Consider the following 18,142-nt stretch of genomic DNA (forward strand, 5'->3'; position numbering starts at 1 on the left):
GCCGCTCTGGAGTTTCCCGTTGGAAGTAAAGTCGGGCGTTCAATCGGTCCACCCAGGTCTATTGAAATAAGCATACAAAAAAAAAGAATTTGCATTTCTCCAGTGTCATCCGAAAGACGGCACCTCCGACAGTGCGGCGCTCCCTCAGTACTGCCCCTCCGACAATGCGGCGCTCCCTCAGTACTGCCCCTCCGACCGTGCGGCACTCCCTCAGTACTGCCCCTCCGACAGTGCGGCACTCCCTCAGTACTGCCCCTCCAACAGTGCAGCGCTCCCTCAGTACTGCCCCTCCGACAGTGCGGCGCTCCCTCAGTACTGCCCCTCCGACAGTGCGGCGCTCCCTCAGTACTGCCCCTCCGACAGTGCGGCGCTCCCTCACTACTGCCCCTCCGACAGTGCGGCGCTCCCTCAGTACTGACACTAGAGCATCAGAGGCTCAAGTCTCTGGAGTGGGGACTTGAACCCACGACCTTTGGATTCAATGTAGAGAGTGCTACCCACTGAGCTCCGGCTGACACCTGCTGATATCTTATTTGAGCTGCTCTGGTCTCTTCCGCAAACGGTAGTTGATTGCTGGACAAATTGTTAATTTTAAATCGGAGATTGATAGATTTTTGTTAACCAAAGGTATTAAGGGATATGGGGCAAATGCGGGTAGATTGAGTTAGGTCGCAGGTCAGCCCTGATCTCACTGAATGGCGGAACAGGCTCGAGGGGCTAACTGGCCTCCTTCTGTTCCTGTGTTCTTTGAGGGTATCAACAGCCTCCTAATGTGCTTTAAAATTCTATAAACTATCTTCACTAAGGAAGGAAGGAAAGGCCTGCATTTATACCACACCTGATCACACCTCTCAAAGTGCTTCACACACAGACACAGCAGACGCGACGTGACTGTCAATATTCAGGCTTCACAACTGGCAGAGGGAGGGAATTGACTTCAATCCGATCGGTCTGGACTGGAGGCAGACGAGGCGGGTCCACTCTCTGAACGTGCGGGGAATATTGCTAAAAATTCTTCATCACTTCAAAATACACCGCTAATTCCACAATACAAGCGCCAGAGTCGGTAGCCGGTAGCCTCGCTCGCACGAGGAAGACATGTGAACGGTGGTGCGTAAACCGAGGGTTTCTTTCCTTGTCGTCGGATTCCGAATTTCCCCGCCCGAACCTCAAACCCACGAGGATGTCCGGAGAGCGAGCGGAGGCATCCCGCGACATTAACGGAAAGCTGCCGATGGGTGTTTTGGGGGGCGGGGATGGGGAGAGGAACCTTGCCCGGCTGGGTGAGCCTCAGTGGCGCGGACCCGGAGGCAATGACATGGAGCCCAGCTGACCGATGTTCAGGGAGACGGAGGAGGTGAAGTCGGGCAGGCAGTGGCGAGGCGGCATTGGGCTGAGCACGGTGCCGCGCAGCGTGAAGGAGCTGACATCTTTCAGCACGTGGAACTTCTTCCCCGATTCGAGATGGTCAAAGGTCTCTGAAAGACACAACCAGTGATTCGCAAAGCAGCATTTGAAGGCAACGGGGGTAAAGCTGATGAACGACTAGATAAAGGGAAGTATCACAGGGTTCTGGAGTTGCTATGGCGCTATAGAAAGAAAGAACTCGCATTTCTCCAGCGTCTTTCACGATCACTGGACGTCCCAAAGTGCCTCACGGCCAATGAAATACTTTTAAAAGTAGTCACTGTTGTAATGTAGGAAACGCGGCAGCCAATTTGCTCAAGCAAGCTCCCACAAACAGCAAAGTGATAATGACCCAGATCATCTGTTTTTGTGATGTTGGTTGAGGGATAAATATTGGCCCCAGGACACCGGGGAGAACTCCCCCCTGCTCTTATTCCAATAGTGGCCATGGGATCTTTTACATCCACCTGAGGGGGTAGACGGGACCTCGGTTTAACGTCTCATCCGAAAGACGGCCCCTCCGACAGTGCGGCGCTCCCTCAGTACTCCCCCTCCGACAGTGCGGCGTTCCCTCATTACTGCCCCTCTGACAGTGCGGCGCTCCCTCAGTACTGCCCCTCCGACAGTGCGGCCCTCCCTCAGTACTGCCCCCCCGACAGTGCGGCGCTCCCTCAGTACTGACCCTCTGACAGTGCGGCGCTCCCTCAGTACTGCCCCTCCGACAGTGCGGCGCTCCCTCAGTACTGCCCCTCCGACAGTGCGGCGCTCCCTCAGTACTGCCCATCAGACAGTGCGGCGCTCCCTCAGTACTGCCCCTCCGACAGTGCGGCGCTCCCTCAGTACTGCCCCTCCGACAGTGCAGCGGTCCCTCAGTACTGCCCCTCCGACAGTGCAGCGCTCCCTCAGTACTGACCCTCCGACAGTGCGGCGCTCCCTCAGTACTGCACCTCCGACAGTGCGGAGCTCCCTCACTACTGTCCCTCCGACAGTGCGGCGCTCCCTCAGTACTGCCCCTCCGACAGTGCGGCGCTCCCTCAGTACTCCTCCTCCGACAGTGCGGAGCTCCCTCAGTACTCCCCCTCCGACAGTGCGGCGCTCCCTCAGTACTGCCCCTCCGACAGCGCGGCGCTCCCTCAGTACTCCCCCTCCGACAGTGCGGAGCTCCCTCAGTACTGACCCTCCGACAGTGCGGAGCTCCCTCAGTACTGCCCCTCCGACAGTGCGGCGCTCCCTCAGTACTCCCCCTCCGACAGTGCGGAGCTCCCTCAGTACTCCCTCTCCGACAGTGCGGAGCTCCCTCAGTACCGCAAGGAGTGTCAGCGTAGATTTTTGCACTCCAGTATCCGGAGCGTTGACCTTCTGACCCAGAGGCGAGAGCGCTACCAACTGAGCCACAGCTGACACTATAGAAAGGCAAGTCTGACTATTTATCATCTTAATGTTTCTCATGAAGGGGAAATACACAAAATTGAGTGAGGTTGTGTCTCTAGACAGGTAGAAAATACTGTCGTAGCCCTTTCTCCGGCCCGGGCAAGGTTCCATGCTTCCAGCACAGCCTCGCTTAACTTGTCCTGATAATCGATTTTCCCTCTCCAGATGTTTCGGGACCTGCAATCCGTGGCCAGAATTTTCTCCCTTTACTCATGTTGCTTGACGCCTGGGACCTTTTCTATCAAGCATGCAGACCGCACGCGAAGGCTCTCACGTTCAGACGCACCGACAATGTTCAACAAAATCACCGCCACCCCCCCACCCCACCCAAGCTGGTGACTGAAACATCATGGCCTAGAAATTGGTCCACGCGCCGCCTGTCTTTCTACAGGTGCTACTCGGGAGTACTGAGGCCCCAGCATGGCGGACCGGGAGCGCGCATTTCTCGGTCGGAGGTACGCCACCCGCCATATTGGGCGGGGACCAAGGCGAGGCAACCAGAGCCACCGCAGGCTGGTCCTTTTGACTGGCGGAAGCTTCACGTTTCGTGGGAACAGTGAAGTGAGGCCTGGGGGCCTAATATCGGGACAGTCTGGGGCCTCAGCATTCAGGTACCGGGGGAGGGGTGCGAACTAAGCCCCCTCTCGTGTGCCCAAAGGTGGTTGCCTCCCAATTGCTAGACCAGCATCGCATCGTGAAGAAAATCTACGGATGTTTTGCTGCCTTTGGCCAAAAAGCCCTCGCTACAAGCAATGGACAACCCCTCCGCCCAACTGACATCGTCTTCCTCCCACCCCCTGTCCGTGCGTGCGCGGTTTGCACCTACCGGTTCGTTCGCTGCAGCCGTTTCCGTTGCAGCGTTGCTTCTCGTCGCCCGGGTCGGCCCGGAGCCCGTTCTCCGTTCCCTCGGCGCCGAGCATCGCAGGCGGCGGGGCGGCGCCGTCCGGCGAGGGCGTCGGGCTGGCAAAGGTCGCCGGCGCACGGCCGCAGGAGGCGCTGGGAACGGCGTCCTGCGGGAGGCGGCTGGCCGACGTCCAGCCGGCGGTGGATAACTGGGGCGGGGAGCCGGGCTTGGTGGCTGCCACGGTGCTGGCGAGTGGGACCGGGCTCGACGACGGGGTGGGGGAGTAGCTGAGTACCATCAGGGCTTCAGCAGCTTCCTTGTGCAGCTGCTCCTCGGAGAGAAGAGAGGCGAAGGAGAGTCTCCTGGGAGCGCAGAGAGTCTTCCCTCTTCTGGTCGGAGTCTGAAATTCAGAACGTCGTTGACACAGAGTTACACAGTACTTCCAGCACAGAAACAAGCCATTCGGCCCAACTGCTCCATAGGAGCCTCCTCCCGCCCCCTCTTCATCTAACCCCATCACCATATTCTCCCTCGTGTGTTTATCGAGCAGCTGGTTAATACAGTAACACAATGAGCCACAAAAGGTCAGGATGAAATCTGTGACTCGCTGCACGAAGCCAGGCACATTCTCAAGAGGCAGGAGACAAAAAATTCGGACAGTCAAGTCACCCGTGCTACCTCCAGTGCACCTCCGAGCATCTGGGATAACAGCTGTATCTTAAATCTGCCCTCTGGTTACCGACCCTCCTGCCTGTGCAAACAGTTTCTCCTCATTTACTCTACCAAAACCCTTCTTGATTTTGAACGCCTCTATTAAATCTCCCCTTAACCTTCTCTGCTCCAAGGAGAACAACCCCAGTGACGTAAGAAAACTACTAGGCACTTGGTCTAAATGTTAAACAAAGCTTTAATCAACTGTTTTACAACATGGAGGTCTAGTTGTGTCCTTCACTAGTTCCTGTTAAAGAATGTCCTGCGCAAGCTGGGCCCGTGCCCGAGTATTTATACTCTCCCTGGACAGCGCCACGCGTAGGCCGCTCAGTATTATTTCATAAGTCTTTCTTTCATGAATGACTGATTCATGTCACCCAGCTTCTCCAGTCACTCCACATCACTGAAGTCTCTCATCCCCAATACCATTCTGATCAATTTCCCCTTAACCCTCTCTGCTCCAAGGAGAACAACCCCAGCTTCTCCAGTCTCTCCACATCACTGAAGTCCCTAATCCCTGGGACCATTCTGGTCAATCTCCCCTTAACCTTCTCTGCTCTAAGGAGAACAACCCCAGCTTCTCCAGTCTCTCCACATCACTGAAGTCCCTCATCCCTGGGACCATTCTGGTCAATCTCCCCTTAACCTTCTCTGCTCTAAGGAGAACAACCCCAGCTTCTCCAGTCCCTCCACATCACTGAAGTCCCTCATCCCTGGAACCATTCTGGTCAATCTCCCCTTAACCTTCTCTGCTCTAAGGAGAACAACCCCAGCTTCTCCAGTCTCTCCACACCACTGAAGTCCCTCATCCCTGGGACCATTCTGGTCAATCTCCCCTTAACCTTCTCTGCTCTAAGGAGAACAACCCCAGCTTCTCCAGTCTCTCCACACCACTGAAGTCCCTCATCCCCGATACCATTCTGATCAATCTCCCCTTAACCTTCTCTGCTCTAAGGAGAACAATTCCAGCTTCTCCAGTCTCTCCACACCACTGAAGTCCCTCACCTCTGGGACCATTGTAGTAAACCTCCTCCGCACCCGCTCCAAGGCCTTGACGTGCTTCCTAAAGTGCGGTGCCCAGAATTGGGACACCATACTCCAGCGGAGGCCGAAACAGGGATTCATAAAGGGTTTTAGCAATATCTTCCTTGCTTTTGTTCTCTCGCTTTATAAAGCCCAGTATCCCATAGATATTACAGGGATGAGCACCTTCTTGAGAGCAGGCAGTAATAAAGCAAGTGGGCAATTGGACACAACGGAAGAAAAAAGTGGGGGGCGGAGAGAAAATCAGCAGGTTCCCGACACCAACCTGGTACACTGTTCCAGTCTTGACAGGCGTGCACTCGGTCTGGCCCGAGCGGTTTGCCTGGGGCGTCGCAGACTGCGGCATGGAGGAAGGCTCGTTGACGGAGGCGCTGGGGTTCAGCGCCCCACAGCTGTAGGGGACGGCAGGCCTGGGCTCGACGCGAGAGGACGGAGGAGTTAAACCAGGCGCGCAGGCCGGCAGCGGCAATCTGTGACGGTGATAAAGGAAGAGGTGAAGGAGCAATTCGCTGTGCGAGAACGGCTGATCCGCCCACCTTTGACCGTTCGAGTGCAGTAAATTAAAACTAGCCCCTTCCCAGTGATAGATACTGCATTCGCCCAATAAACTAACGTGTTTTTTTATTATATTCGTTAAGATACGGGCGTTGAAAGAAATAATTTGCATTTCACCAGCGCCTTTCACCACCTCAGGACGTCCCAAAGCACTTTACAGCCAATCAAGTACGTTTGAAGTGTGGTCACTGTTGTATTGAAGGAAAAGGGGCAGCCAATTTGCGCACAGCAAGCTCCCACAAACAGCAATGAGACAAATGAGCAGCTAATCTGTTTTAGTGATGTTGGTTGAGGAATAAGTATTGGCCCCAGGACAGCAGGGAGAACTCCCCCTGCTCGTCTTCGAATTAATGCCATGGGATCTTTTACGTCCACCTGAGAGGGCAGACGGGGCCTCGGTTTAACATCTCATCCAAAAGACGGCACTTCTGACAGTGCAGCACTCCCTCAGTACTGCCCCTCCCACAGTGCAGCACTCCCTCAGTACTGCCCCTCCGACAGTGCGGCGCTCCCTCAGTACTGCCCCTCCGACAGTGCGGCACTCCCTTGGTACTGGCCCTCCGACAGTGCGGCGCTCCCTCAGCACTGCTCCTCCGACAGTGCGGCGCTCCCTCAGTACTGCCCCTCTGACAGTGTGGCGCTCCCTCAGTACTGCCCCTCCGACAGTGCGGCGCTCCCTCAGTACTGCCCCTCCGACAGTGCGGCACTCCCTTGGTACTGGCCCTCCGACAGTGCAGCACTCCCTCAGTACTGCCCCTCCGACAGTGCGGCGCTCCCTCAGTACTGCCCCTCCGACAGTGCGGCACTCCCTTGGTACTGGCCCTCCGACAGTGCAGCACTCCCTCAGTACTGCCCCTCCGACAGTGCGGCACTCCCTCAGTACTGCCCCTCCGACAGTGCGGCACTCCCTTGGTACTGGCCCTCCGACAGTGCGGCACTCCCTCAGTACTGCACCTCCGACAGTGCGGCGCTCCCTCAGTACTGCCCCTCCGACAGTGCGGCACTCCCTCAGTACTGCCCCTCCGACAGTGCGGCGCTTCTTCAGTACTGCCCCTCCGACAGTGCGGCACTCCCTCAGTACTGCCCCTCCGACAGTGTGGCGCTCCCTCATTACTGCACCTCCGACAGTGCGGCGCTCGCTCAGTACTGCCCCTCCGACAGTGTGGCACTCCCTCAGTACTGCCCCTCCGACAGTGCGGCGCTCCCTCAGTACTGCCCCTCCGACAGTGCGGCGCTCCCTCAGTACTGCCCCTCCGACAGTGCGGCTCTCCCTCAGTACTGCCCCTCCGACAGTGCGGCGCTCCCTCAGTACTGCCCCTCCGACAGTGCGGCTCTCCCTCAGTACTGCCCCTCCGACAGTGCGGCGCTCCCTCAGTACTGCCCCTCCGACAGTGCGTCGCTCCCTCAGTGCTGCCCCTCCGACAGTACGACGCTCCCTCAGTACTGCCCCTCCGACAGTGCGGCGCTCCCTCAGTACTGCCCCTCCGACAGTGCAGCGCTCCCTCAGTACTGCCCCTCCGACAGTGCGGCGCTCCCTCAGTGCTGCCCCTCCGACAGTGCGGCGCTCCCTCAGTACTGCCCCTCCGACAGTGCGGCGCTCCCTCAGTACTGCCCCTCCGACAGTGCAACGCCCTCTCAGCACTGCACTGGAGTGTCAACCTGGATTATGTGCTCAAGTCTCTGGAGTGGGACTTTAACCCACGACCTTCTAACTCAGAGGTGCGAGTGCTACCCAGTGAACCTGGCAAGGCCAGCATTTATTGCCCATCCCTAGTTGCCCCTTGAGAAGGTGGTGTGCGCCTCCTTCTTGAACCGCTGCAGTCCATGTGGTGAAGGTGTTAGGGAGGGAGTTCCAGGATTTTGACCCAGTGACGATGAAGGAACGGCCGAAATATGTCTAAGCCGGGATGATGCGGGACTTGGAGGTGGTGATGTTCCCATGCGCCTACTGTCCGTGTCCTTCTAGGTGGTAAGGGTCATGGATTTGGGAGGCGCAGACTCCCAGAAGGTCCCAGGTTCCCTCCCTGGTCTCTGCTGAGTTAGCCGATCTCCGTCGAGCCAGCACGTCGGCATTCGAAGTGCTGCACAGCTGCCGATGGAGCTGGAAGATCGGCCGAGGCTCCTGCTCCTGACTGCTCTGCTGAAAGCGTGCCCGAGTGCGAGGCGGGCGAGGGCAGGAATGGGTTCAGCTGCATTAACGCCACCCCCGCACCACCACACCGCCGCCCCCCACCACCCCCCGCACCCAACCGATTGCGTCGCATGCAACTCAATACCTTGCCGACTCTCGTTGCCTCGGACTGCACACGAAGAACGGCCACTTGGGCGTCAGAGGGCTTCCAACACTCCTGGGATCGTGCCTTTAGGAGCGACGGGGAGAGAACTATCCGTGGGACGGTGCGGCAGGCAGGGATGCTTAGTCTGTGCAGGCTCAGCATTCCTCACACATCAGGAAACAGCAAAGGAGCGACAGAGACTCAGCCGCCCCCGAGTGAGAATCTGAGCTGCATGAAAGTCAGTTATGGGGGAGGGGGTGGGGGGAGTGGAGTAACCTATTCCCAAATCATCTGTCAATGCAACTCTAAATGTGGTACCGAAAGCACGGGTTGTCCCCTCGCAGCTCAGCAAACACACCTTTCTGTTTTTACAGTTTTTTTTTCCTCTTTCATTTGCTTTCAGATTTACCTTCCTTGCCTACGGAGATCTTTTTTCAGTGGGGAAGACCATTTGTAAATATTGACACACTCCCGGGGACCCCCTGTAAATACTGACACACTCCCGGGGACTCCCTGTAAATACTGACAACACTCCCGGGGACCCCCTGTAAATACTGACACACTCCCGGGGACCCCTGTAAATACTGACACACTCCCGGGGACTCCCTGTAAATACTGACAACACTCCCGGGGACCCCCTGTAAATACTGACACACTCCCGGGGACCCCTGTAAATACTGACACACTCCCGGGGACCCCCTGTAAATACTGACACACTCCCCGGGGACCCCCTGTAAATACTGACACACTCCCGGAGACCCCCTGTAAATACTGACACACTCCCGGGGACCCCCTGTAAATACTGACACACTCCCGGAGACCCCCTGTAAATACTGACACACTCCCGGCGACCCCCTGTAAATACTGACACACTCCCGGAGACCCCCTGTAAATACTGACACACTCCTGGGAACTCCCTGTAAATACTGACACACTCCCGGGGACCCCTGTAAATACTGACACACTCCCGGGGACCCCCTGTAAATACTGACACACTCCCGGGGACCCCCTGTAAATACTGACACACTCCCGGGGACCCCCTGTAAATACTGACACACTCCCGGGGACCCCCTGTAAATACTGACACACTCCCGGGGACCCCCTGTAAATACTGACACACTCCCCGGGGACAACCTGTAAATACTGACACACTCCCGGAGACCCCCTGTAAATACTGACACACTCCCGGGGACCCCCTGTAAATACTGACACACTCCCGGGGACCCCCTGTAAATACTGACACACTCCCGGGGACCCCCTGTAAATACTGACACACTCCCGGGGACCCCCTGTAAATACTGACACACTCCCCGGGGACAACCTGTAAATACTGACACACTCCCGGAGACCCCCTGTAAATACTGACACACTCCCGGGGACCCCCTGTAAATACTGACACACTCCCGGAGACCCCCTGTAAATACTGACACACTCCCGGAGACCCCCTGTAAATACTGACACACTCCCGGGAACTCCCTGTAAATACTGACACACTCCCGGGGACCCCTGTAAATACTGACACACTCCCGGGGACCCCCTGTAAATACTGACACACTCCCCGGGGACCCCCTGTAAATACTGACACACTCCCGGGGACCCCTGTAAATACTGACACACTCCCGGGGACTCCCTGTAAATACTGACACACTCCCCGGGGACCCCCTGTAAATACTGACACACTCCCGGGGACCCCTGTAAATACTGACTCACTCCCGGGGACTCCCTGTAAATACTGACACACTCCCGGGGACCCCCTGTAAACACTGACACACTCCCGGGGACCCCCTGTAAATACGGACACTCTCCCGGGGACTCCCTGTAAATACTGACACACTCCCGGGGACGCCCTGTAAATACTGACAACACTCCCGGGGACCCCCTGTAAATACTGACAACACTCCCGGGGACTCCCTGTAAATACTGACACACACCCGGGGACCCCCTGTAAATACTGACACACTCCCCGGGGACCCCCTGTAAATACTGACACACTCCCTGGGGACACCCTGTAAATACTGACACACTCCCGGGGACCCCCTGTAAATACTGACACACTCCCGGGGTCCCCCTGTAAATACTGACACACTCCCGGGAACTCCCTGTAATACTGACATACACCCGGGAACTCCCTGTAAATACTGACACACTCCCGGGGACCCCCTGTAAATACAGACACACTCCCGGGGACCCCCTGTAAATACTGACAAACTCCCGGGGACCCCCTGTAAATACTGACACACTCCCGGGGACCCCCTGTAAATACTGACACACTTCCGGGGACTCCCTGTAAATACTGACACATTCCCGGGGACCCCCTGTAAATACTGACACACTCCCAGGGACCCCCCCTGTAAATACTGACACACTCCCAGGGACCCCCTGTAAATACTGACACACTCCCGGAGATCCCCTGTAAATACTGACACACTCCCGGGGACTCCCTGTAAATACTGACACACTCCCGGGGACCCCCTGTAAATACTGACACACTCCCAGGGACCCCCTGTAAATACTGACACACTTCCGGGACCCCCTGTAAATACTGACACACTCCCGGGACCCCCTGTAAATATTGACACACTCCCGGGGACTCCCTGTAAATATTGAAACACTCCCGGGGACCCCCTGTAAATACTGACACACTCCCGGGGACTCCCTGTAAATACTGACACACTCCTGGGGACCCCCTGTAAATACTGACACACTCCCGGGGAGCCCCTGTAAATACTGACACACTCCCGGAGATCCCCTGTAAATACTGACACACTCCCGGGGACCCCCTGTAAATACTGACAAACTCCCGGGGACCCCCTGTAAATACTGACACACTCCCGGGGACCCCCTGTAAATACTGACACACTTCCGGGGACTCCCTGTAAATACTGACACATTCCCGGGGACCCCCTGTAAATACTGACACACTCCCAGGGACCCCCCCTGTAAATACTGACACACTCCCAGGGACCCCCTGTAAATACTGACACACTCCCGGAGATCCCCTGTAAATACTGACACACTCCCGGGGACTCCCTGTAAATACTGACACACTCCCGGGGACCCCCTGTAAATACTGACACACTCCCAGGGACCCCCTGTAAATACTGACACACTTCCGGGACCCCCTGTAAATACTGACACACTCCCGGGACCCCCTGTAAATATTGACACACTCCCGGGGACTCCCTGTAAATATTGAAACACTCCCGGGGACCCCCTGTAAATACTGACACACTCCCGGGGACTCCCTGTAAATACTGACACACTCCTGGGGACCCCCTGTAAATACTGACACACTCCCGGGGAGCCCCTGTAAATACTGACACACTCCCGGAGATCCCCTGTAAATACTGACACACTCCCGGGGACACCCTGTAAATACTGACACACTCCCGGAGATCCCCTGTAAATACTGACACACTCCCGGGGACCCCCTGTAAATATTGACACACTCCCGGGGACCCCCTGTAAATACTGACACACTCCCAAGGAACCCCTGTAAATACTGACACACTCCCGGGGGCTCCCTGTAAATACTGACACACTCCCGGGGACCGCCCGTAAATACTGACACACTGCTGGGGACCCCCTGTAAATACTGACACACTCCCGGGACTCCCTGTAAATACTGACACACTCCCGGGGACTCCCTGTAAATACTGACACACTCCCGGGGACTCACTGTAAATACTGACACACTCCCGGGGACCCCCTGTAAATACTGACACACTCCCCGGGGACCCCTTGTAAATACTGACACACTCCCGGGACTCCCTGTAAATACTGACACACTCCCGGGGACTCCCTGTAAATACTGACACACTCCCGGGGACTCACTGTAAATACTGAGACACTCCCGGGGACTCACTGTAAATACTGAGACACTCCCGGGGACTCCCTATAAATACTGACACACTCCCGGGGACTCACTGTAAATACTGAGACACTCCCGGGGACTCACTGTAAATACTGACACACTCCCGGGACTCCCTGTAAATACTGACACACTCCCAGGGACTCCCTGTAAATACTGAGACACTCCCGGGGACTCACTGTAAATACTGAGACACTCCCGGGGACTCCCTATAAATACTGACACACTCCCGGGGACTCACTGTAAATACTGAGACACTCCCGGGGACTCACTGTAAATACTGAGACACTCCCGGGGACTCCCTGTAAATACTGACACACTCCCAGGGACTCCCTGTCATAGTGAAACGCCCTCCGGGGATCCTCTGCAAATATCGACATACCTCCAGAGATCCTTTACCAGCCCCAGCCGACCCAAGAGAGGTCGAGCCCCCGCCACCCCCGGACACCCACCTGACTTGGTCGGTGAAGTGCAGCGAAGTGATGTGGGGGCTGTGGTAGCAGTAGGGGGCGATGTGCTGCTGCTGCGATGCCTGATGGGAGTTGGGATGCTGCACCATGACTTCACGCTGGCCCTGCCGTGGCGACACGACGCTCTCGATGGCCAGAACCACGTCTCCGTGGCAACGCTCTGGAGAGAAGGAAACGCAGAGGGAGCATGTAACATATGTTGCTGGCCTTCAACAGCCTCCTTCCTGCTGTTATTTCGCTTTCCGCACCGCAATTAAAAAGCGAATTATAACCCGTGCTTTTTACTTCCTGTTTTGCTGCCTGTCCTGTTGCCGGACGCCACAGAATCCCCCTCCAGGTGGCGCGAGGTTCAAAGTCACATCGAGATCGAGGACACCAGGGGGCCACTTGATGGCCACAAGCCTGGATGATCTCCCTCTAGGCCAGGGAGTGGAGCGCTGAGGCTAATTGTAATGAGGAGGAATTTCTTCACTCCGAGGGCAGTGAATCTTTGGAATTCTCTGCCCCAGAGGGCTGTGGAGGCTCAGTCATTGAGTATATTTAAGGCTGAGATCGATAGATTTTCGGACACTAAGGGAATCAAGGGATTGGGCGGGAAAGTGGAGTGGCGGCGGGAGATCAGCCATGATCTTCTTGAATGGCGGAGCAGGCTCGAGGGGCCCTATGGCCGACTCCTGCTCCTAATTCTTGTGCTCTTATTTTATCGACCCTCCTGGATCTCATCAACTAACTTAGCACAGGTCAGGGACCCGGAACCTGGGACTCTCCTGGTCCATGCGACTCAGTGCCACACTGGATAAACTCACTAAGCCAATGGGACAGCGGAAACACAGGGCAGTGTTTCACCATCACTGCCTGGGAGGAGCCAATCGTCCGCCCTTTATAGAACCCACCCAATTTTCATTCTAATCATTTCAACAGAACAAAATTCAGTCAGGTTCGATAAGTGAAAGGGGGGAGCGGGGGGGAGGAGACGATCGACTCTGCCAGATTTCCACTCAAGAGATCTACCCCTTCATGGCCACTCCCTCCCTATCTCTGTAATCTCCTCCAGCCCAATCCTCAAGAACTCTGTGTCTCTCCAACTCCGGCCTCTAGTCCATCCCCCGATTTCCATCGCTCCACCATTGGCGGCCGTGCCTTCAGCCGCCTGGGCCCTGAGCTCTGGAATTCCCTCCCTAAACCTCTCCGCCTCTCTCTCCTCCATTAAGACTCTCCTTAAAACCGACCTCTTTGGCCCAGCTTTTGGTCTCCCGTCCTAATATCTCCTGGTGTGGCTCGGGGTCAAATTCTGTCCGGTTACACTCGTGCGAAGCGCCTTGGGGAGGTTCCGCTACTTTAAGGGCGCGGTATAAAGGCGAGTTGCTGTTCACGTCTCCGAGCAGAGGAAAGTCCGCGGTGTCATTAATCCCCCCGCCCCCGGCTGTCACTCACCCAGTACGGTCTTCAGGAGATGTGGGCTGTGCTGAGGGAACACCTGGCACAGCAGGGCATGGTGGCTGGGGTAGCCGTGGATAATGGTCGGCGGAGCGACGCTGTGCAAGGCCGGCGCGGCCATGTCGGGGCATGAAGTGCAGGTAACTAACGTCGGGGGGAATGAGGCATGTTGCTGCTGCTGCTGCTGCTGGATCCTGCACAAGGCCTGGGGCTCTCTCTGCGGTAAAAGCAACATGAGCCGGTTAGTGTCGCGAACATACGCACCCGGCCCTTCCTGTATCTCTGTGACGCCCCGTGCATCACGATACAGAGACTCCTGACTCCTTTGGGATTTAAACTCGCTGTGAGCGAGGAAAATCTGGATGGTAAAACAGAACTAGGAAAATCTGGATGGTAAAACAGAACTAACAGACTCGGGTGTTAATCCCAGATCAATAGTTTTATTACGAGTGCACACAGGAGAACCACCTCAGCCACCCCCAGCTAGAGGCACCGTTCTCAGAGGAAAAGTGACAATACAGCTTAGTTTATACAGTTTATTAGACAACACCCACTTATTACTAATGGGGTGTATACATGGGAATATTGATACTTCATTGGTTTACATGGTTTATCAATCAACTAAGCCTGTCCTTCGAACTCGAGCACCCCCTGAATATGTCAGTAAAAAGCTTGTCGACTGTAGGAGGCTTCATATTCATGAGCTGTCTCTTACTTTTGTTATCGGTCTGGGAAAGTATTTTCCAGCAGAGACATGGCTAGCTGGATACAAAGCCACATTGAATTATGCAGCTGGCTGACTACTTCTTCAAGGCCTTATTTGCTGCTGCTTCTTAATCGTGCCTTTGTACTCTTATCTCTTCCAAGAACAGGCTCTTTCTAAACAGTTACTCAGTGTAATTACAAGCAACATTTCAGAATGTCTTTGGTCAGCTAATTTATGTTAGTCAAAAAGGGTTAATATAGCCAAGTATCCCATGGTGCTTTGCGTTTGTTTTCCCGCTAACAAGACTAAATGGTACCTTTCAGATAGTTATATACCGGTCGAATATTGAGGGCCCCTTTATATCCCTTAAACCAAATTTTATCCTAACACTCGCGCCTCCTGGATTTTTTTTAATATTCGTTCCTGGGATGTGGGCGTTGCTGGCAAGGCCAGCATTTATTGCCCATCCCTAGTCGCCCCTTGAGAAGGTGGTGGTGAGCCCCCTTCTTGAACCGCTGCAGTCCATGTGGTGAAGGTGCTCCCACAGTGCTGTTAGGGAGGGAGTTCCAGGATTTTGACCCAGTGACGATGAAGGAACGGCCGATATACTTCCAAGTCAGGATAGTGTGTGACTTGGAGGGGAACTTGGAGGTGGTGGTGTTCCCGTGCGCCTGCTGCCCTTGTCCTTCTAGGTGGAAGAGGTGGTGGGTTTGGGAGGTGCTGCCGAAGAAGCCTTGGCGAGTTGCTGCAGTGCATCTTGTAGATGGTGCACACTGCAGCCACGGTGCGCCGGTGGTGGAGGGAGCGAATGTTTAAGGTGGTGGATGGGGTGTCGATCAAGCGGGCTGCTTTGTCCTGGATGGTGTCGAGCCTCTTGAGTGTTGTTGGAGCTGCACTCATCCAGGCAAGTGGAGAGTATTCCATCACATTCCTGACTTGTGCCTTGTAGATGGTGGAAAGGCTTTGGGGAGTCGGGAGGTGAGACACTCGCCGCAGAATACCCAGCCTCAGTCCTGCATTCTGTACTAGACTAAACTAGTCTATATGCTGCACCATGTGGGTCTATTAAGGATTTAAAATGACAGCTAAGCTAGCCACATGCCAGGATCGCTCTCACCCACACCCTTCTTCCACCCCAGCCATGCATGGAACAACGCTCTGAATTCGTAGAGTGTCTCTAATGTAAGGAAGCGTCCCTCGGCACTTCGACAGATGGACATTAGGAAATCCAGGGTGAAGCCCAAACTCCATCCCCCTCCCCCACCACCACCGTGCTATTACCTTGACAACAACGCCTGGAGGCTGCTGGACAGCGATGCACTTCATCACATGGTCTGCCGGCCTGGATTCTGAAAGCAGAACTTCAGTCTTCACCCTCGTTTTATTGACTGAAATGGTGAAGAAACTGCAGTAAATATATAAAGCGTGAAACAATCCTGCTTTGCACCGGCCTCAGCCATGTGCTTCTCAGAAACCTCTTCAAGGATCGTGTGTGCGAGCGTATTGGGAGGAAGAGGGCTCTCCCTCGTAATTTCTCTCCATCTTTTTTATACAGAATTACATCGAGTGTACATAAGAACATAAATAGGAGCAGGAATCGGCCATTCGGCCCTTCGAGCCTGCTCCACCATTCAATAAGATCGTGGCTGATCATCGACCTCAACTCCACTTTCCCGCCCGATCTCCATATCCCTCGATTCCGCGAGAGTCCAAAAATCTATCGATCTCAGCCTTGAATATACTCAACGACTGAGCCTCCCCAATCCTCTGGGGCAGAGAATTCCAAAGATTCACCGCCCTCTGAGTGAAGAAATTCCTCCTCATCTCAGTCCTCAATGGCCGACCCCTTATCCTGAGACTGTGGCCCCTGGTTCAATATCTGCACAATCTCTCCTCACAGGACAGCCCTCTCATCCCAGGAATCAATCGAGTGAACCTTCGTTGCTCCGCCTCTAAGGCAAGTATATCCTTCCTCAGATACGGAGACCAGAACTGTGCACAGTACTCCAGGTGTGGTCTCACCAAGGCTCTGTACAATTGTAGCAAGGCTTCCTTACTCTTATACTCCAACCCCCTTGTAATAAAGGCCAACATGCCATTTGCCTTCCTTATTGCTTGCTGTACCTGCATGCCAGCTTTCTGTGTTTCTTGCACGAGGGAACCCAAATCTCTCTGAACACCAACATTTGAAAGTTTCTCACCATTTAAAAAATATTCTGTTTTTCTATTCTTCCTACCAAAGTGAATAACCTGACATTTCCCTACATTATACTCCATCTGCCACCTTACTGCCCTCTCACTTAGTCTATCGATATCCCTTTGCAGACTCTGTGTGTTCTCCTCACAGCATACTGTCCCACCTAGCTTTGTATCATCATACGGCACAGAAACAGGCCATTCGGCCCATCTGGTCCGTGCCGGTGTTTATGCTCCACACCAGCCTCCTCCCACCCCTCTTCATCTCACCCCATCAACACCAGCCTCCTCCCACCCCTCTTCATCTCACCCCATCAACACCAGCCTCCTCCCGCCTCTCTTCATCTCACCCCGTCAACACCAGCCTCCTCCCACCCCTCTTCATCTCACCCCGTCAACACCAGCCTCCTCCCACCTCTCTTCATCTCACCCCGTCAACACCAGCCTCCTCCCACCCCTCTTCATCTCACCCCATCAACACCAGCCTCCTCCCACCCCTCTTCATCTCACCCCGTCAACACCAGCCTCCTCCCACCCCTCTTCATCTCACCCCATCAACACCAGCCTCCTCCCACCCCTCTTCATCTCACCCCATCAACACCAGCCTCCTCCCACCCCTCTTCATCTCACCCCATCAACACCAGCCTCCTCCCACCCCTCTTCATCTCACCCCATCCACACCAGCCTCCTCCCACCCCTCTTCATCTCACCCAGTCAACACCAGCCTCCTCCCACCCCTCTTCATCTCACCCCGTCAACACCAGCCTCCTCCCACCCCTCTTCATCTCACCCCGTCAACACCAGCCTCCTCCCACCCCTCTTCATCTCACCCCGTCAACACCAGCCTCCTCCCACCCCTCTTCATCTCACCCCATCAACACCAGCCTCCTCCCACCCCTCTTCATCTCACCCCATCAACACCAGCCCCCTCCCACCCCTCTTCATCTCACCCCGTCAACACCAGCCTCCACCCACCCCTCTTCATCTCACCCCATCAACACCAGCCTCCTCCCACCCCTCTTCATCTCACCCCATCAACACCAGCCTCCTCCCACCCCTCTTCATCTCACCCCATCAACACCAGCCTCCTCCCACCCCTCTTCATCTCACCCCGTCAACACCAGCCTCCTCCCACCCCTCTTCATCTCACCCCATCCACATCAGCCTCCTCCCACCCCTCTTCATCTCACCCAG

General features: G+C 55.5%; 1 pseudogene; it reads right to left on the bottom strand.

The window, feature by feature from the left end:
* Positions 1–330: 330 nt before the first annotated feature.
* The window catches only part of LOC147110006 (uncharacterized), a 58,615-nt pseudogene continuing 40,803 nt past the window's right edge, over positions 331–18,142 (bottom strand).

This window comes from Somniosus microcephalus, chromosome 12, assembly GCF_052327205.1.
Source record: "Somniosus microcephalus isolate GS21.2 chromosome 12, FLI_Smic_1.0, whole genome shotgun sequence".
NCBI lineage: Eukaryota > Metazoa > Chordata > Chondrichthyes > Squaliformes > Somniosidae > Somniosus > Somniosus microcephalus.